This window comes from Tamandua tetradactyla, chromosome 2, assembly GCF_023851605.1.
Source record: "Tamandua tetradactyla isolate mTamTet1 chromosome 2, mTamTet1.pri, whole genome shotgun sequence".
NCBI classification, from domain to species: Eukaryota; Metazoa; Chordata; class Mammalia; order Pilosa; family Myrmecophagidae; genus Tamandua; species Tamandua tetradactyla.
The window spans coordinates 17077703-17099797 of NC_135328.1; the positions used below are offsets into that span (position 1 = coordinate 17077703).

The 22095-nt window shown below is 40.9% G+C and overlaps 1 long non-coding RNA gene across 1 annotated transcript; it reads left to right on the plus strand.

The window, feature by feature from the left end:
* Positions 1-716: 716 nt before the first annotated feature.
* On the plus strand, positions 717-18613 carry LOC143659144 (uncharacterized). Its single transcript, XR_013163436.1, has 3 exons — positions 717-791; positions 16866-16968; positions 18444-18613. It is a non-coding gene; the product is annotated as an uncharacterized LOC143659144 (long non-coding RNA).
* The last annotated feature ends 3482 nt before the right edge of the window (positions 18614-22095 follow it).

Sequence of the window (22095 nt, forward strand, 5' to 3'; positions counted from 1 at the left end):
ATCCCATAACCCTTATCATTCCTCCCCTCCATTACTGACCCCTTGGATTGGCGTGGTACATTTCATGAAAGAATATTAAGATACTGTTAACTATATTCCATCACTTGCAATAGGTATATTTTTTGCCTGATAGGGATTTTTTAATTTCAGTTACCGTTGTCTTTAGTGCCATTATATGTTTCCTTCCTTTTTATGATTTCTCTGTATTGAAATTATCTTTTTGTTCATCTATCATTTTCTTGATATCCTTGAGTTCTTTATCCATGTTTTCCTTTAGCCGTTTGAGAATATTTAAGACAATTTGTTTTAAAGTCTTCATCTGGTGTTTTAGTTTATAAAAGTTGCTGGAAGGCAATGTACCAGAAATGGAATGTCTTTTAGAAAGGAATTTATTAAGTTGCAAGTTTACAGTTCTAGGGTCATGAAAATGTCCAAACTAAGGCATCCAAGGAAAGATATCTTGATTCAGAAAAGGCTGATGGGTCCAGAACTCCTCTATCAATTGGAAAAACACATGGCAACATCTGCTAGCTTTCTGTTCTCATTTCACAAGGCTTCCCTGGGCTGTTTTCCTTCTGCATCTCCAAAGGTGGCTGTATGGGCTCTATCAGCACTAAAGCTTTTCAAAAATATAGTTCCCTCTTAAAGGATTCCGATAAGGAACCTCACCTTGAATGGGTAGAGACACATCTCCATGGAAACAATCAAAGAGATCCCACCCAGCAATATTGAATGAGGATTAAAGAACATGGCCTTTCTAGGTACACAATAGATTCAAACTGGCATATCTGGTATGTCCAAAGTTTGGTCTTCCTAGTTGATGATTTTTAATATTTGTTTCTTATATGTCTTATAATTTTTCGTTGCTCATTGTATATACTTTTTTGAGTATGTGTGGCATGGACAGGCTCCAGGAATTGAACCCGGGTCTCTAGCATGGCAGGCAAGAATTCTGCCACTGAGCCACCATTGCACTACCCTCACTGGATATTTTAATATTTAATATGGTATCTCTATAATTTAGTCACTGAGATATCCAGCTAGTGTTATGACTGAGATTTCCTTGAATTCTAGCAGCTAACAGAAAGACAGACATAGAGAGAGTGGCTCTCTAGTATGTACATAAATGTTACTCTGCTCCCTCTGTATTGGGGACCAGGGACCCCATGTGGAGCATGGGCTAGCTGTGCCGTAAGTTGGGTAGGGGTGAAGGAAGGGCCATCAATGGTGCCACAAGGTTTTCCTACCATATTTAAGTTGCCATTTTCCTTGTTTCAGCACTTACTCCATTATTGAAACCCTTCTATTTCCAGAATCTCTAAAAAAGATATCTCTGCTGGTTTTCGCTTGTTGTTTAAAATTTCTGTGTGGGGGTGGAACCCTGGCACATCTGACTCTGCCATCTTGGTGATGTCACCCTGCAATATATCTTTTTGAGGGACATAATTCAACCCATTACAAAAGCATAAGTGAAAAGAGAATCAGGAGTTGTTTTAGATTGCTGGCTGTCAGAATGCAATATACCAGTAAACTGAATGGCTTTTAAAAAGGGAAATTTAATAAGCTGCTAGTTTACAGTTCCAGGGCCAAGAAAACATACCAATTAAAAAAAGTCTATAGAAATGTCTAATCTAAGGCATCCAGGGAAAGACACCTTGGTTAAAGAAGGCCTTGGTTAAAGATGAAGTTCAGGGTTTCTCTCTCAAGTGGAAGGGCATATGGCAAACACAGTCAGGATTTCTCTCTCATCTGGAAAGGTGAACGCGGTGTCATCTGTTAGCTTCCTCTCCAGCTCCCTGGGAAGTGTTTTTCTTCTTTATCTCCAAAAGTTGCCAGCTGGTGGATTCTCTGCTTTGTGGTTCTGTGGCATTCTTTCACCCTTCTCTGCTCTCTCTGAACCTCATGGCTTTCTCTTTTGTTGTTCTTTCAATCTCCTGCTTTCCCCCAAATGTTTCCTCTTTTACAGGACTCTAGTAAAGTAATCAACACCCACCTAGAATGAATGGGTGGAGACACATCTCCACCAAATCCAGTTTAAAACCCACTCTGAATGAGTCACATCTCCATGGAGATAATCTAATGAAAGTTTCCAACATCCAGTACTGAATAGGGATTAGAAGAAATGGCTAACTTTACAAAATGGAATTATGATTAAAACATGGTTTCTCTAGGGTACATACATCCTTTAAAACCGGCACAGGAGTATCAAGGATAGTGACTCAGTATAGATTAATAGTGTTTTGAGGCTGCTACAAAGGCCAAGGATGTCTTACATCACAATTATTTGTTCACTTATTCATTCAGCTTTGAGTCAGGCCCTGTGTTTGTGTTTTCTCATAACCTCATAGACTTGTTGCTGCCTGTCTCCTCAAGTCTTAATTTTATCTAATGATTTCTCTCCTATTACCTTCTAGTTTCATCTTTATGAAAATATCTCACTCAATATTTTCCAATTCATATTCCTAAGAGAGAGAACCTGATTGCTTTAGTTCAACTTTTTATGCCAAGCCACAAAGTAGGGCCTTGGCCAGTCTCTGGATTCAGTGACTATTGTCAGGGTTCGCCAGAGAAACAGAAACCAAAAATTTATGTGTGAATGTATATGTGTGTCTGCACACACATGTATAAAGATTATTTTAAGATATATTTTAAGAAATTTGTTCACATGTGGGGACTCACAAGTCTGAAGATAATAGGGCAGCCTGGCAGGCTGAAAACTCAGGCAAAAGTTGATGTCGCAGTCTTAAGTACAAATTTGTAGAGCAAGTCTGCAGGCTGGAAACTCAGACAGGATTGGATGCTGTGACCTTCTTCCTGGGGAATCTCAGATTTTGCTCTTAAAGCTATAAACTGATTGGATGCAGCCCACCCACATTTTTAAGGGTCATCTCCTTTACTTAAAGTCAATTTGTTGTCGATGTTATCCCCACCTACAAAAATACCTTCATAGCAACATTTAGACTGGTACTTGATTAGATAACTGAGTACTATCGCCTGGGCAAGTTGACCCATCAGACTAAGCATCACAGTGTCCTTGGGTTGTCTGTGGTCCTGTCAGCTTTGGTTGAGGGAAAACATACACTGGCCCTGCAGTAAACATTGAGACTTCATAGTTTCACTCTTAAGGGGCTGAACATAGAGTACCATAAGCGTCATGCCCAGTAGATAAGAAACTGGACTTTGCTCATGGGGCCAGTTGGGGACAACTTTGGTAGGGTCGTGCTTTCTAGCTCTCCTTGGTACAATGCCTGATTCCCTGGAAACCCTTATAAAATGCTTGTTGAGTGAATTCAAGTCAGATAGTCATTCAAGGGAGTGGGGGGTGGAAAACATGTCAAATCCCCAAGATTTCCCAAGTTGGTATCTAGAACCCAAGTGTCTAGTCTCATATTTTTCTGAACATCAATGTGAGAAGAAAAGACGAGAAAAAATCGACACACCCCCAAGGAAAGTTTGTTTTTTCCTTTCCTTTAGAAAGCAGCTGTCAGTTTAACTTATCCCAAAATACTGTCAGTGATGAGCATGACTGAAATGCGTTTTATCTGTAATTAGAGAGATTACATTAAACACTATTATTTGCAGACACACATTGAATTAACCCTAATCGAGGCTAGCAAATAGTAGAGACTGCCTATTTTTTGCCTCAAAATTTTTAGAAAATTGTGACAGTTGACACACGGGGGACAATGCTGACGAGATTTCTTTCCATCAAATGCCAGACAGTAATTGTAATTGCCTTGAAAAATGTTTTAAGCAGTTTCGTTAGTAAATCAGAAGTTGCCACAAATCATGCTGATAGTTTCTAAACATGGGGGTTGTTGACTGTGCATTCCAATATGAGTTTAATGAATGGATTTTCTAAGGGATTTAACGTTGCATCTATTTCAGGTATAATTAATTCACTCTGACTAATGTGATTAGCATGGATATCAGTGGATTACACATGATGCCCTTTATTTATTCACTTATTTTTGATCATCCATATGGCTCATGGGGGATTTATATAAGTGATTTGGGGGGAAACATCTTGTTGGTGGCTTTGATCACATTAGATTTCTGCAGAGCAGAATCCTGGTAGGAATTCACTGATTATTCAAGGTACTTTTGTTTGAGAGACTTATTAAAGTTTACACAATCCCTGCCTGTAAGAAGCTTATAATCCAGAGGGGAAGATGAGACAAATATTCCAATACAAGCCCCTCACAAAGAAGAACAACTGTCTTCAGATTCTTCTTTCACCAAGCACCCCCTATATCCCCATACTCACCTCCTTAAATAATGGTATTACTAGTATTAGGTCAGTGGCCCTTCTCTACGCTACTACTTTCCGCTGTCCTGGGAAATGTTATCCACTGCTTTAATGACCTCTCCCAAATCCATCTCGTCAACTCAGTCTTCTCCACTGAGTTCTAGATATGGAAGCTCCATATGCCTCCAGACAGCTTTACCTAGTTATCCCACAGGTCCTTCAAACTCAACATGTCAGACCCAAATTCATGATCTCCTTTTAAACTTGCTCATCCTCCGGTCTTCCCAATCTCAGTAAATGACTCCTCCATCTACCCAGTCCTCCAAGCTATATTACTATTGTGATTCTCAGGACATGAAGGCATTTGTTCATTCCTCACTTACAGCCCTGGCTTTCTAACTTTAAAGTGCATCAGAATCATCTGGAAATATTTTTAAAACGCAGTTTTCTGAAACCCATGCCCAGACATTCTGATTCAGTATTGTGCTGGTTTGAGGCTGTGATGTACCCCCAAAAAGCCATGTTCTTCATCCTAAACCAGTCCCCCTTGTAGGGGGCAGACCTATTGTTTAGGATGGGACCCTTTGATTAGTTTGTTTACATGGAGATATGACCCGTCCAATTGTGGGTGGGACCTTTCGATTAAGTGGTTTCCATGGAGATGTGGCTCTGCCCATTTAAGGTGGGTCTTAATCTGGTTCCTGGAGTCCTTTAAGAGGGAACCATTGTTGAAAAGCTCAGAGCTGACACAGACAGAGACATTTGGAGATTCAAAAAGAAAACACCCCCAGGGAAACTGTTTGAAATCAGAGACCAAAGGACCAGCAGATGCCAGTCATGTGCCTTCCCAGCTGAAAGAGGTATTCTGAACACCATCAATCTTTCTTGAGTCAAGGTATCTGTCTCTGGATGCCTTAGTTTGGACATTTTTATGGCCTTAGAACTGTAAACTTATAACAACAAATATTGCATTCTGGCAGCTTTAGCAAACTGAAACAAGTAGTTTGGAGTGGGGCCTATGAATTTGCATTTCCAACAAGCTCACAAATTATACCAGCGCTATTGGTCCAGGGACCACATTTTGAGATCCACTGCCCTAGAGAATGCAAAGAATGCAGGCTCATTTCCATGAGCCACTAAGTTGCTACTATGTAAGCAGTCATTGCTGGAGAAGGAAGGACCAAAAAGCCCCTCTCCCCTGAGGAGACCGTCTCTGTATCAGCCAGAGGCAGTATGGATTAATGAAACGTGATTTATTTGTTCTTTCAGCTATCAACTAGGTTTTGAGTACTTACTCTTAGCGAGGTTCAGTGCAAGACACTGTGCTCAGTGCAAGCACTGTACAATGCTGAGTAAAATCAAGACTCAATTCACATTTATACTCCAGTTTTAACACTGCACTCAGGCAATTCATTGAGTTTCAACTGTGTCATCTGTAAAATGGGCATAATAAGTGCCATTGTATAGTGTTTATCAGAGAAATCAAATGGAGGGCTGTATTAAGTGTCTAGTTCAACGTCTCGCATGCTGATACTTGATAGAAATACTTAAATGATAATTAGTTCTTATTATTTTTATGTTAAAGTTATCCTCATTTAAGTGCTATGCAAATGTTAGTTGTTCCTGTTGCTGCTGCCGCTGGTCTTAAATATTTCACTGACTCCCTAAACAAAATTCCCAGGTAGTTGACTAGGCTTTAACAATGTGAGAAAAGATCCAAACGGTGGAAGATATGGAGAAACTCTGAGGGTCATAGAGCCCAGAGTTTCATTCCTTAAGAATACTGAGGCTTGGGTGTTAAGAATAGTTTCCAAACTTCCCTCAAAAGAGACTTTTCCCACATTGGCATATATTGCTTAATTACGGTTCTTCCCAGTTAAATTGGGGTTGGTTCAGAAGCCAAGAGAAACAACAAATCTGGGTCATCCTTACTAGGTTCCAGGATTTCAAGTGTTTCATTGTCTGAAAGGAAGTGGTATGGAGATAAAAAGAAAACTCCCATCTGTTATTAAAGACTAAATGAGGTACATCCGAACAATGGAATGCTGCCACATCTTTGCAAATTGTATTGATTTGATTTATGAATATGGGAAAATGGAAAAGATAGGAAGCATGTTACTCAGCAGTATGTATTTTGTTTTTTATTAAAAATAGTGTAGGTTTTGCTTTGTGTATTTGTTGTACAGTAAAAAAGTTTTAGAAAATAGAATAGGTTTATTTCTTCATATATATACACACAGAAAAGAAAGTCTGGAAAGTTATACAGAAAATTATCAGTATTTATTTCTGAAAGGAATGATTGTGGTTAATCTCCAAAAATCTATCTGTATTTTTGGGGTCTATTCACTGACTATTATGGGATGAATTATGTTCCCCGAAATGATTTGTTGAATTCCTAACCCCCAGTACCTGTGAATGTGGCATAATTTGAAAATCAGAGCTTTGCAAATGTAATAAATTAAGATGCAGTCATCCTCATTTAGGATGGGCCCTAATCCAATGACTTGTGTCCTTCTAAGACGGGGGAAGTTGGACACAGACACACAGGGAGAATGTCATGTGACAACAGAGGCAGAGAGTGGAGTGATGTGCCTGCAAGCTGAGGAAAGCTAAGGGTTGTCAGCAAATGCCAAAAGCTAGCAAGAGGCAAGGAAGGATTTTCTCTTAGTACCTTCAGAGAGAGCATAGTTCTGCCTGTATCTTGATTTAAGACTTGTACCCTCTAGAATTATAAGAGAATACATTTCTGTTGTGTAAAGCCACCCAGTTTGTGGTGTTTTGTTATGGTAGCCCTAGAAATTGAATGCACTGAAGATAAATGATTTATATAATAAGCATTCTAAAAAGAGAGAGAAGGAGGAAAAAGGAAACCTGGGAAGCCCTTGGAGCAAGTGGTTCTCAATCTTGGCTGCATATTAGTATCATCTGGGGGAACTTTTTAACTTTTTCAATGGCCAGGCTGCACCCAAGACCAATTTCTCAGACCTCGGGCGTGGGACCCAGACATGAGTAGTTTTTGAACTCCCTGGGTGTTTTCAGTGTGCAGCCAAGGTGGAGAACCACTACCTCAGGAAAACTCCTCTTACATTCACTTGGGTCCCTGGCTTATGGGGGACCTCTGGGGTCCCCACAAACAAGCTAGTCCCCAGGAGAGACATCAGGGCTGTCTGGTGACCAATATCAACATAACTTTATTCAGATATCAGAATCACATCGAAATGGGTCCAGGCTTGAAATCATTTTGGCTACGGAATAGATTTAGGAACAGGCAGTGGAAAGTGAAGAGGAGTTAGAATCCGGGTTCTTTGTGAGTCTGTCCCCTAATAGCTGTGTGTTCTTTGTGAGTCTGTCCCCTAATAGCTGTGTGATCTTGGAGAAGTTCCTTTTCTCTGAGCCACAAATTTCTCATTGCTCTGATTCTCAGGGTTGCTATTAGAATTAAATGAACTGAAACACATCAAAAGAGGTTTGTAAAATAATAAATATTATTAGCTTTATTCTTTTGTTAGTAGTAGCATGAGGAATGTGCTCAGAGAATGATGATATTGAGGAAGACACAAGAAAGCTTGCCTTACTCTCCCACAGGAGACCTAGATAGAGAGGAGCCCTAGGTTCAAAGAACATTAAATAAGGGATAAATCCATAGACTGAAATTAAAACCAGCTTTACAGGCCTAACATGAGGCACTTCTTTCTCAGAAATCCAGAGAAAAGACACTGAGAAAGATCTTCCCTTTGTTTTTCTGATGGCTTCCAGGAATTTATCTGAAAGTGGCAATGTCCCAGAATAAATAAGTTTTCTTCTCATAATTAAGCCAGAGGTTCTGGGAATGGGCTGAACACCAGGCTGACTGAATTCATTATTGAGATTGCTTGCAATTTAGTTCAGGTCTCAAGGAGGTGGTCCCTATGTGTCACCAGAAAAGAATCCTTGCATCTAGACAGCAGTGTACATGTGTTTCTAAATTGGGTTTGAAATGAGGACTTTTTCTTTTCCTCTAGACTAAATTTGTGCCCTAAAAATAATAGCCCATGGAAGGAACTTCACTGTTCTACTCTTTATGGAAGAAGCTCAGCAGTAGGTGGGACTATCTGAGACATTGTTCAACAAGCGAAGTGACTAAAGAGAGTTGAGAGCCCCTAAGATTAGGGACCGTGACTTTTTCATCCTTGTCTCACCAACATATCACATGGTGCTGGGCCCAGAAAAGTACATGGCAAATCAATGCTGTGGAAGTGTCTCCTGCAGGCATGGTTCCTAGGGGCATGGTAGGAGCTTAATAAATATTTAGAGAATGAACAGCATTGCCTCTAGGTCCAACACACCGAAAATATCCACTTGTGCAACCATATGCACCTTTTATTCACCTTAACCAGTTACTGGCTACAATGAACAAGGATGGAATGACTAGGGAAAGAGGCTGTTATGCACAGAATAGGTTATCTTGTCTATCTGGTCATTAAGATCCTTCTCTGGTAAAGTTTCTCTTTAGTGGTCATTCACACGGATACAATATTGTCACATTCTGTGCCCATTCAGAGAGGTATATCCTCATATCTCTTCCCCAGCCCTCATTGTTTCTAATTATCCAATCATCTTCCTTTCAAGTAACTGACCATCAACCAGATCATTAGGCACTGCCCATTAACTAATGTACAGCTATTCCTTTTTTCACCTTTCCTTCCAGGCAAAACAACCAACCAAGTGCACTGCTTGTAGTTTTGTCCACCAGGAAGAGATTTCCCTTCAATTCTGTCCTTCATGGCTATCTGACTGTGGCTATAGTGCTCAAAGCATACAATTTCAGCTTGTGCCAATATTTTTTGTAGAAATAATAGTAAACCTGGTCCATTTTTTTCTTCCTAAGTCAAATGGTCATCAGAAACACCCATGAGACCATAAGTTCTGGTTAAGAGAAGAGAGGCAAGGTAGCAGGAGTGGGGTTCATAAGAATTTAAGGCATTTTCTGGCACAATTTATTTATGTTTTCAGGAACTTCTTGAGTCTAATCTCATGTATACTGCTATCATTTGTTGATAACATGCTGCTGTGTACATCTGACATTGTAGCTTGTTAGGTCAGACATCACCTACTTTGTGTGATGGGCAGTTCACAAGCACATGGCCAAGTGCTTAATCTCGTCTAGTTCCCAATAGCAAGCCAGAATCTGTTTCCCAGAAGAAGAATAATTATCTGCAGAGGATGACATGATTTTGTTCTAAAGTCCCCCTATGTTTTACCTACAAGGGCTTGACAAATGCTCCATAAAGCATCTCTATCTTGGAGTGAAGACACTCCAAGAGCCACTGGATCTGGTAGGTCAGATAACCCCGTGGCCAAGAAGCTTGCATGGCAACCTGGACCTGTTTCAGAGCCTTCTATTGTTCAGGGCCCTTCTTAGAACTATCAGCCTTTCAGATTACTTATAATTAGATAGGAGTAACGCACCCAAGGAAGGTAAATGCTGCCTCCAAAATCCAAAGACGCTAACAAAGAGTTGTACAACTTTGTTGGTGATAAAAAGATATTTCAACATAGTCCAGTTGCATTGGACCCTGAAAAATTTCACCTGGTGCCTGAATTGTGCAATTTATTTCCCACCCTCTGTCACACAAGCCTTGTTCCAAAGGATCTACAGTAACTACTATTTCCTGCTCACCAGCTCCAACTAGCATGAGATGTTCACTGCAGCCGATCAGTGTGACGTTCCGTGGAATGGAGAGGCTATCAAATTCCCTGTGGACTACCTTAAGACAGAGGTGTAGAGAGTTAGTGTAGCCCTGAGGTGTTTCACTGTCCCTGCCAGCTGAAAGCAAATGGCCTCTGGTGGTCTTCACTAATGGGCATTGAGGAAAAGCATTTACCTCATCAAGTGTGGTACAGGAAGTGCCAGAGGATATACTGTGTTCCTTCAGCCAAGAAACCATGTCTAGAACTATAACAGGGTGTGCATTGGGGCAAAAAACTGTTCACAGAGTAGAGTAGATCAGAGACAGGCTGGAACTTGATGGAACTGTATCTGTCCATCACCACATCTGGCTATAATGACCTTCAGAGGTCATTTATATTTTCCTTCTGCTTTCCATATTTGTGTAAGTTCCTCTTTTGGCTAACTTTAACTTTGAATCAACCCTGATCAATCAAATTTGGGAAACAGTTCCTTCACTGTAAGTATTTCTGTCTCACTCACTTCTGGCCCATTTCTTACATGGCTTGTCCATCCCACCATCTTCCCCTGGGCACCACATCTTTTGATGAGTCCCAGTAGGACTCTCATTCCTTCTGAATAATATCCACCCTACTCACTAGGAGTGTGACCTCACCTTCTGGTTCCAACGGGACAATCATACCGTTAATGGCCTGATTGTCAGAATTTTCTACATTATTCCCCTTAATACCAAGAGAACAATATCTAAAATATATTGACATTTCCTACATGGTAGGGATTATGCTAAGTTCTCTACATATTCCATTCAATTCTCCCAACACCTTTATAGAGTAACAGCCATCCTCCCTCCCATTATAAGGTAAGGAAACTAAAGAACAGAGAAGTGAGTTAATTTTCCCAAGACAACACAGCCTGTTTAAGTAGTAGAGGGGTATTCAAATAGAGGTGGTCTAATTCTAGAGCTTGCTGTTAACCACATGCTCCGTGTGCACAGCACTTGAACAACTGATCCGGCTGGCATGCACCATACTGAACCCAGACTTTTTAGAGACTATTCCAGAGTGAGAGAAAATCTCATTTACATGTCTCCATTGCCATCCTCTCCCTCATAGTGTCCCATTTCTGCACAAAGGGCACATACGCCTCCAGAGAAACAAGCAACTACTTCTATGTATGGAACATCTAGTATCATTCTACACGGAGAAAATAAATGTTTCTCCCAAAGAAGCAACAAGGTCTAAAAGGTGCATCATTCTGGCTGCTAAAACCAGGGCAATTTATATTATACCAGTCACTTAGCTTTTTAGACTGAAATACTTGCTTCCAGGTTATACTGAAGATCTTCCCAAGAACAATAGGTGAAGTCTTGTTTTATATTTGTGTCACTAATGGGCCAGTTCAAGGCTTTATCTTCCAGAGCCAAAGAGCAGTGAATCTCAAAGCATCTTACTGCAGAGCAGAGACTGCTCAGGGCTCTTTAATAACAGTGTTTTGCCTTGTTTTCCTTTCGCCAATCTAGCTGGGGTATAGCAGGCTTCCTGGGAATAGCTGCAGCTCTTGCTCCAGGCTTACTGATATAGGCCCACCTCTTCCATGCATGGATGAGAGATGGATGTTCTATTGCAAATTCCACGCAATCAGGAGAAGAGATCTTTTTTTAAAAAAAGTTTTTATTAATAAAATCAATCAACATACATCACGAACATTCTTAACATATGAACATTCTATACTTGGTGTGCAAACAATGGCTCACAATATCACATAGGTGTATACTCATCACCAAGATCATTTCTCAGAACATTTACAACAAGGAGAAGGGATCTTATATTTAAAAAATCGTATTTTAAAACTTAATAGATCGCTTTTAAATATCCCTGTTCTTTCCTCAATTTTCTATTGTGGATCTTCCTTCAAACTCAAACTCTTCTTTGGCCTTTCATGCCAAATCTTCACCTCACCCTGTCTCTTAATTCTTGCATTTATATCCTCGGGTCCATATCATTACTCAGAAAAGGACTCCCCTCTTTAGAAGAGAGGAGAATATTGATTAAGTAAAACATAGGTTTTGCAGTCTCAAATAATTTTGTTTATAATATCTCTGTGGCAACAGCTTTTATACATCGATTCTTAATTTGTTTTTTTGACTTTAATGAATTGTGACCTAAATCCTATATGCAAAAAAGAGAACATAATGTATATATACATGTTAAAGAATAAAAATAATAATGAAGTACACAACCCAGTGTGCTTAATTATGCTGTGTCAGCTTGGCAAGAAAGTTGCTGGGAGAAATAGAGAATAAGTCTCTGAGATTGATGACCAGACTTCTGGGATGCCAGAAATAAGTCCTTAAAAAAAAAAAAAAAAAAAAAGATGAAACCTGCTCAACTACTGATAAAGAGAGACAAACAGCTAACCAGCTTAGCTTGAGACAAAGGGTAATTGGGATCTGTGCCCATCTCGGGGTACTTGTTTATGACCTGTGAGGAGCACACTGACTAGGATACCACTTCTGTAACCATTGCTGTGTGACAACCCACCCCAAAACTCAGTGGCATAAAACAACGATTTGATTATTCTCAGGTTTCTGTGAGTCAGGATTTGAACTGGCACAACAGGGGTGGTTTGTTTCTACTCTGCGATGTCTGGGGCGCTACCTGGGAAGGCTCAAAGGCTGGGGGGCTGGAATCTCTGGAGTTGTCTCACTCATTCTAGCTGTGCCTGCAATCTCAGCTGGTCTGCCAGCTGGAAAATATACAAGTGACCTCTCTATGTGCTGTCTCTGCATGAGCTAGTTTAGGTCTCCCCATGGCTTGGTGGCCAGCCACTGAAGGAGAACATCCTAAGAGAACCAGACAGAAACTTGATCACTTTTTATAATCTTACCTTGAAAGCCACCTACTATCCCTTCTTTCAAAGTCATAGGTCCACCCAGGGAAGGGAGCACAGATTCCACTTCTCTATGGGTGGAATGTCAAAGTCACATTGAAAGAAGAGTCTATGGGGTGAAGTTATTCATTTGGTCATCTTTGGAAAATATAATCTGCCACATTTGAAGGGTACCACTGAACTTCTCTCTCAGTCCTTAGGGAGTTAGTTCTCTTTAAATCTCTCAACATGTGGGACTCAAAAGTTAAAATAAGGAAAAGATTACTCTCTTTAGGAAACAATGGAAAAGGCTTCCTTTAAAGGTTAGATTGGGGAGAACCTGGATGGATGATGTACAATCACTGGCAAAGAAAAATCTCTTCTAACACAAGAGGTGGCAGAACAGGGACAAAACATGGTTTTGGAAAGATCAGAAGCGATGAAGACCGACCTAGAATGGAGAATAATGGCAGTTTGAGAGTGAGAAGAAATGGCAGACCAATGAAGTTCATGCAAGTAAAAAAAAAAAAAAAAAAATCGTTTCTGTGAAGTATAAATAAACCTCAGGCAAGATCAGCCAATGCTAATTTAGAAGGAATAGGCAGCAAAATTAATTCAGTTGGGCAGGGACCATTAACTGACAGAAATTATTTGTTGTTCAGGTGTATTAACACTAAGAACTCTGGGCCATTCAGAAGCCCCAGCTAAAATGGGGGCCAGATATGGACCATATTTCTAACAGGTAGAGGGTAGCGCAGAACTTCAAAGTAATTTACTACTTTACAATTTGTTGTAATAGGTATACCATGTTCATTTCTTATGTTAAAGTGGTTTTGCTTATTTTTAAAATATGGTATCTTTAGTTAGTTATGTATCCAGCATTCTAACTTGTATTATCTCTGAATGTAGGTTATACTTTTTGGAGTCTGTCAAACTATTTAGCCATCACCACCTGGAACATTTTAGCACCAGTTGGCAGCAAAATCTGAGGGCTAGGATAAAATCCTTGGCAGAGAAATAAACACCTAATTAAGACCATACATCAAACCATGGACTGGTCAATAAGAAATGGCAAAAGCATCTCCCTTCTCTTTTGCTTCTATTTAGATCTTGCTCTCTCTTCCCCTCTCTCTCCCCACCTATTTTAGTGATTATTCAAATTGTGCATACAACCCCCTCACACGCTCACTCACATATACTTGTACAGGCACAGAGAAGAGCCAGCCAGCCATGTGGGTTGTGCTGGCAGATGTCTTCAGAAGTATAAAACCTAGGATAGCCAACTGCAGAGCAGGCCTGTGGGAGAGGCCAAATTGTGACCTCTCAGGAAAAGCCAGGGTTGAAAAGAACAGAGACCAAGTTCCAGAACCAGCTCCAAAAGGCCAGCAGCAGAACTCAAGTCAGATGACAGGAGACCAAGAGAAGTAAAGCAAAGCAGGAAAGAAACATAACAGCATCTCGCCTTTAGAGGTCAGAGAGGGTGGGTCCTTGGTTATTTGGGGCTTGCTTAAAGAAGTAGAGAGAAAACTAGAATCATGCTCTATTCTTATATGCATCCAAGTGCTGAATACGTCACCTCCATAAGAGTCTCCATTCTAAATAGCCTGGCCAAAGAACTGAGCTCTGGCATCCTTTTCTGTTTGTTTGTTTTTTCCGGGTGATCTTTGTAAACGCAAAGCCTCTGCCCAAGTGTTATAAATGTCTGTTTCTAAACCTGAAGTGACTCTCTCATCAGAGCATAGTATGAGTGCTAAGCCAGTCCTGCCAGAAGAAATGGTAGTGATTTGAGATGGCAGTTCCAATTTGCTCTTATTTAAGAAACACTGCCTTAGACGCTCAGACTTTATTTGGCTAGAGCCTGGTACTTAAGCTGTCAAACTGTATAGAGATCCATACTTTTAAAATATGGACACAAAGTCATTTTAAAGTCCATTAAACAGATTTTTAGTTGGAGAGTACCTCAAAATTGCCTAGCGACTTTGGTTGCAGCTGCTTCCTTAATCATGATATAGTTCAAAATAGTATTTTTCAATAATTATATTTTGCAAACCTGTTTTAAAAATGGGTGTTAGAGTTTTTAGGCACTTTCAGTCCTCTTTTCTAGTTGTTCTAAAGGCCCAGAAGTCAATCCTTGGAACATGTATCAAATCCTGGAACTAGACACTATCATTTGAAAAATCCCTACCAGGCTTGCAAAGGGTCTATTGTAGTATTCCTTGACATCTGAAGTTTTTCAAACAGCTTCATATTTCACTGTATGACTGTAAAAGTCAATCTTCATGTGATCTCCCTAAAGAAGAAACAACAGTCTTTGTTCCATGGAGTGTTTCATAGGTGTCAACATGTAGAAGGAGTTTGGGTTTTGCTTCTAGAGAAGAAAAGAACTACTGTAGTCAGTAAATTCCTCTTGAGAGGTTGCTATGCTGAAATCTAGTCTTGCAAACCAAGAGATGGACTGCCTTCCCCAGAGCCAGCATTAGTGGACAGCCAGCAACAAGCAGAGTCAAGTTACCCCATGAGGAAGGGTGGCTGGCTGACTGGAGAGGCCCCACGTTCCAGGGCTATCCCTGCAGGATCCTGATTTGGCAGCATGCTGGGAGTGAATTTCTCTCTCTCTTAGATCAATACTGTGGGATATTGAATTCTGTCCTCCAAAAAACAAATGTTCAAATCTGAAGTTGTGGTTGTGAACCCATTTGTAAATAGGGCTTTTTAAAAGGTGTTATTATGAAAGATGTGGCCAAACTGAATCAGGATGGGCCTTACTTAATCTGTATGACTGGAGGCCTTGTAAGGAGAGGAAATTTGGATGCACTCAGTAAAATCCAAAAACCAGAAGAAGCCAGAGAAGAGGAAGCGACTGGCTGTGATGGAGGACCACCGTTAAGAGGATGCTATTGATACCAGGAGAAAGCACAGCCTGTGCACACCTTATTTCTTTAGCCTTCTGAGCTGTCAGACAATAAATGTTTGTGGTTGTAGCCAATCCATTGTGTGTTATTTGTCATAGCAACTGGCAATCTAAGACAAGCTCTAATGTATAAACTAGGGAGCCTATTTATTTACTTCTCCCTAGGGGTTTGAGTCCTCTGGTCAGTATATTATCCATCTCAGTAAGATCTACACAGAAAGTCAAGTTATCATCCGAAATCTGCTGCACATAAGCATAGGCTCAGAGCAAAGGGAGTTAGCATGATGCAAGTGTTTAATAGCATTATCTTTGATATAACTTAATGCACTTTTCTCCATTAGGGACTAGACGGATTGAGTGCCTTGCTGGTTTCCTTATCTAGACTTGATCTAATGGCTTTTCTAGCGCTGACATTTTATACTCAATTTCAACTTGCCTTCTATTTTCTTGCTGGTGGAAGCATAATAGGAACAAGAAGGGGTCAGACAAATCACAACAGTAGAGAACTGTGGCTGAAGACAGATGAAGAGAAAGAGTGTCCTTTCTCTTGGCATGACTTCAAATCTCTAGACATGGGTAAATGTTATCCCACCACACGCAAGGAATGGAGACACCATAAATCACCCTCGGAGACATTTTGAGACATCACAGAAAGTAGAAAAGAAGAGATGCTTGCATACTAGAAATAAGAAAAGGTTCAGATTTTCTAAATAGAGAAATGGTTTACTTCTGAAAAACAGGTGGGTCCATTGTAAACCTCTGGCTGGAGGCAGATTATCTGGGCACAGGGAAGAATTCACCCTTCCCAGGAAGCACCATGTGTTCCCCACAAATGCATCAGGGACACCAGCTCCTCATTTACTTTCCAGGCATATTTATTGGCTGGTTTATTTGGATTTAAGATCAAGCCCCTATTCAAATCATAAAGTAAAATGGATGGCGTTTTATTTTCTTTCTATGATCCACATCAGGTAATGTAGCAGCAATTATTTGTTCATCAGAAGTCTGGGTAAGACCCTATAGCGAGTCCATCCCGGCCATGTGCCCATTTACCTCCTCTGGTCACGCTGAAGAAAACATTTTGTTCCTAATAATATCGCCTCTATTTGGAACATCTCCAGGTTCTCCTTTCAGAATTCCTTTCTGATATCCTCTTTCTCTCTTTGCAGGTAGAAGGTCATCGACGTTTGGAGACTGGGCTTTTCTACATTTTCAGAAGCAAAAAAAAAAAGATGAATTTTGATCGCTTAGTCAAGTTGAATGAGAGGAGAGGTGAGAAAGGCAAAGAGTAAGAGCTTATACAGGAGCCAAGTAAAATGGTTTAGTTGTGGAAACTGAGCCTGAAAGCAATGTCTAAAAAGGGATTTTTTTTAATGGAGAAAAATGTACTTAATACTTTCAAACTCTTAGAGATTTTCTTGCTTTCAGTGTTCAAAGCGATAAGGTAGATTGGATATAGGAATGCATAGTCTTTTCTAGACCTTCCTTTCTTCTGGGCTATATTGTCACTCAATCCTTATAAATACCTTTTAGTAATAGAATAGATTTCATTCCATTTCAAATGCACTTTTATATTATGATATTAAAAATATCAGGGTAACAGATTTTATCTTCTAATATACTAATAGGGTATAAATCTTAGCTCTTTTATTTAAACTTAAATAGAATTTTTAAAACACACAGGAACAAAGATTTCAATAGCTGTAGTTTTAAGTATGCATCTTAAATTCTTTTGAAAACAAATTCAAACTTTAAATGCAAAAAATTCAGTTACCGATAGAGTCACATTATATTCAAGTGTTACGCTGTAGAGGACTTTTACTGAATTTAAAAGTGGGGAGGCCAACAGTAGTACTAGGAAGTAATGACTGAAACATCACTTTTCCAATATGCCTCATGCATGCAAATTTTCCCAGGGGACATTTCAAAGAATCTTCACCAGAAGTTAGTTGACTGGGATAAAAATAGATATTTATCTATTTATAATCCACTTTATTCTGAAAAAAAGATTAAAGGCGATTTGCGAAACTACATATAATTCAACAAGATCTTTTTTTAAAGCAAGAGAAGGCTTAAAAAAAAATAAACATGAGAAAAGTAAGCTGAAGTGAGTGTTCACACTTGCTTTGAAGTCCCAAACACTTTCTACTTGCCATTGCGAAGAAGGAAACAATCCGTTTCGTGATTTATGATTCATAAAGTAAAAAGAAAAAAATTCTATTTGGAGGGTGCAATGTTCTAGGTTCTGAGGGCTGATGTTTGAGAAGCTCAGTAATTTGCTCACCTAAAATATTTCCTGGTAGTAAATTGAACTGGTTGAAAGCTGAATTATTTTGTCAAGAGGAACTGGAATGCAACTCAGACCATGTCACTCCTCTGCTCTACAAACTTCAGTGGCTCTCCATAACATCAAAGTTCTTGAGCTGATGTTTGAGGCCAAGCTCTCCGAAGGCAGACAGACATATTCTTATTCAATATTGTGTCCCCAGCACTGTCACAGGCCAGGTGTCAGCAAATAATGTTATATAGAGGGACTCTCAATTAGCCAGGAAAGTCAGCTGAAACCTCTTCAACCCTACTCTACCTGCCTGCGAGGTCCTCCCCTGCCAGGTCTACCTGTTGAATGCAAATAATAAAATAATATCTCCACAAGCAACAATAGCTACACTGATATCACTGTGCTGTTGTATAGTGCTTTACAGTCAGAGAGTGCTTACACCAAAATCTTCCTCTGTTCTCCTTTGTAGATGGGCAGGACCAAGACCCCTGCTCCATTACAACCAACTCTTTTAAAACATCACGTCCTCAGTAGGTGGTCAAGCTATTTCCTCCTGATTTCTACAACAGGATGTGATCTCTTTCTCTCCTTCAACCCCTCATGGCATTTGGTTTGTATATCTCATAATACTTAATAAAAACTCCATACATTGCTTAGAGGGCTTTGTGTTTGTAGAATACTTTCTTAGGCTAAATTTCCATTTCTTTTTCATTCTCATAACAACTTCCTTTAGAGAAAGAATCATCTTCCTCTTTCCGTAAGGACATGGCTGCTCTCTCCACTCTCTCTAAAAATATAAAAAGCAAAAGCTACTCACTAGATTATACCACTCATCACCACCACCACACTCATTCTGTAATCCTCCAAGAACAATGGAGATTTACATTTTTTAGCTCTCTTCTCTCTGCCATGTGCTGGGATAATTTCTTATAGGCAGTACTGCTTAAGTTTACTTCTTCTTTGCCCTTAGATTGTTCAGTTTGACCTCCACTTCCCACCAAGAAAGGACTAAATTCAGGGAACAAAATATGTACTCCCCTTCTCTATGGACACATTGACTAATGAAGAAAGAGAAAAAAGGGTGACATTCCTGAGAAGGAACTGAGACCCTTTCTGAAACTCAATGCAGTGACTGACCTAAGAACCAAGCCTGGCTGGAGCTCAGCAAGACAATGCAATGCATTGGTAGGATCAAGATGTATTGACAAGATCTACCATTGGGGACATTCCTGGAGAAGGCATCGGGTAGGAAAAGACCCCAGCTGGGGGCATTTTGGTGAGGAGCCCCTTTACCATTCACAGAGGCCCAGGATGACAGTCCAAACCAGAAGAGGGTTGGGGAAGAACCAGGGTAAAGGCCACCACCAGAGAGCTCCTGAGTCTGAGGACAGGAAAATTCCAAGAGTGCCCTTCCTTTCACGTGGAATTCTAAATGCATGGTGTTCTTGGAGTCATTTGACATGGGGCTCAGCCCTGTCCTCCCAGCCCCCTAGCTGCCACAGTGTGCATCCATGTTGGAGATTTTCCAGGTGTACTGAATTGAATAGTGTCCCCTCCCTCCCGCCCCCTGCAAAGTTCATATCCACCTGGAACCTCTAAATGTGACCTTGTTTGGAAATAGATGTCATTAGTTACCATGAGGTCATACGGGATTAGGATGGCACCTAAATCCAATTATTGGTGTCCATATAAAAGGAGAGACACAGAGGCAGACACCAAGAAGATCAAGTGACAATGGAGGCAGAGATGGGAGTGATGAAACTGCAAGCCAAGGAACGCCAAGGATTGTTGGTGACCACCAGAAGCTGGGAAGAGGGAGGGAAGGATTCTTCCCAAAAGCCTTTAAAGGTAGCACCTTGATTTCATTCAGACTTCTGGCCTCGAGAAGAGGGAGAGAATAAATTTCTGTTCTTTTAAGGCCCCCTAGTGGGTGGTAATTTGTTATGGTGGCCTCAGGAGACTAAAACACAAGGGGACTGGGAACTCTCGAGCTTTCGTAACTCATCTGATGATTTCGTGCTTAGTTTTGATTTCAGTTCATTTTATGGCTTCGTGTCATTTCATGTTAAAGACCTGGGGAGGGGTCACCGTTTTTCAAAAGGCATGCCAAGTATGGGACAATGAAGATAAGGGTTGTGCTGGTTTTAAATGATATATGTACCCTAGAAAAGCCATGTTTAAATCCTAATCCCAATTTATAAAGGCAGCTATTTCTTCTAATCCCTAGTCAGTATTGTATGTTTGAATCTGTAATTAGATCATCTCCCTGGAGATGTGACTCAATCAAGAGCGGTTGTTAAACTGGATTAGGTGGAGGCGTGTCTCCATCCATTTGGGTGGGTCTTGATTAGTTTACTGGAATCCTATAAAAGAGGAAATATTTTGGAGAAAGCGGGAGATTCAGAGAGAGCAGAGCAGAACGACATAGTCACAAGAAGCAGAGTCCACCAGCCAGCAACCTTTGGAGATGAAGAAGGAAAAGGCCTCCCGGGGAGCTTCATAAAGCAGGAAGTCAGGAGAAGCTAGCAGATGACGCAGTGTTTGCGACATGCCCTTCCAGATGAGAGAGAAACCCTGACCGTGTTCACCATGTGCCTATTCAGAGGAGAGAGAAACTCTAACTGTGTTCACCATGTTCCCTTCCACTTGAGAGAGAAACCCTGAACTTCATCAGCCTTCTTGAACCGAGGTATCTTTCCCTGGAGGCATTGGATTGGACATTTCTATAGACTTGCTTTAATTGAGCATTTTCATGGCCTATAAACTGTGAACTTGCAACTTATTTAATTCCCCTTTTACAAAGTCATTCTGTTTCCGGTATTTTGCATTCCAGCAGCTAGAAAACTAGAACAAGGGTCATGCCAAGTGTGGATAGGGTTCCTCCCCCAGTATAACTCAGGCTCCCTGTGGCAAGGGTTTCTCCACAGCAAGGTTGGGTTTACCCAGGATTCAGTGACCTAGGGCGGTTATTTCCCACCTACTCTTTAGGTCTGTGATTCTCAAAACTGCATATTAGAATTATCTAGGGAACTTTTAAAAATAAATACCGATGCCTGCAAATATAAATAAGACAAGATTCCTGCTGTCATGACTAATTAAATCTGGATCTCTGAAGATCGAGCGCAGGCAACTATAGCTTTTAAAAGGTCCGCAAGTGCTTTTGATGTGCTGCCACTGTTGAGAACCTATGTCTGATGGTTTTCTTATTCATCCTCTGACATCACTCAGCCTCTGTGACAAACTGAGCTTCTAAAAGTTTGCCCAGGTGGAGGAACTCAATTATGAAACTGAAGAAGACACAATGAGATCGTAAAGGTGGTGAGACAAACATACCATCTGTTCTGGTTTGCTAGCTGCTGGAATGCAATATACCAGACACAGAACAGCTTTTAAAAGGGGTGATATATGAAGTTGCAAGTCTGCAGTTCTAAGGCTGTGAAATGTCCCAACTAAGGCATCCAGGGAAAGATACCCTGGTTCAGGAAGGCTGATGAGGTTCAGAGTTTCTCTCTCAACTGGAAAGGCACATGGCAAACATGGCAACATCTGGTAACTTTTTCTCCAAGCTTCTTGTTTCATGAAACTTCCCCGGGGCATTCTGCATCTTCAAATGTCTCTGGCTGCACAGGCTCTGTAGCTCTTTGCAAAATGGTTCCCTCTTAAAGGGCTCCAGTAAGCAACACCACCTTGAATGGGTAGAGACACATGTCCATGGAAATCATCTAATCAAAAGTTACCATCCATGATTGGATGGGTCACATCTCCATGGGAACAATCAAAAAGCTCCCAGCCAGAAATTTCGAAGATGGTGGCTTAGTAAGACGCGCGGGTCTTAGTTCCTCCTCCAGAACAGCTACTAGAGAAGTAGAAACGATACAGAACAGCTCCCGGAGCCACGACAGAGACCAAGAAGACAGCGTACCCCATTCTGGAATGGCTGACTGGCTGGGAGAACCTGCTCCAGTGAGATCGCCGAGGGGCACGGGCTTCCCCAGGCCGGGGCGGCAGGTGGCTGGAGTCCCTCCCTCCCTCCTTCCCGGGCTGGCTGGGAGAATTGGACAGGCGGTCCCCTCAAGCCGCGGTGGCTGGTGCCCCCCCCCACGTGGGGCCCCCCGAACCAG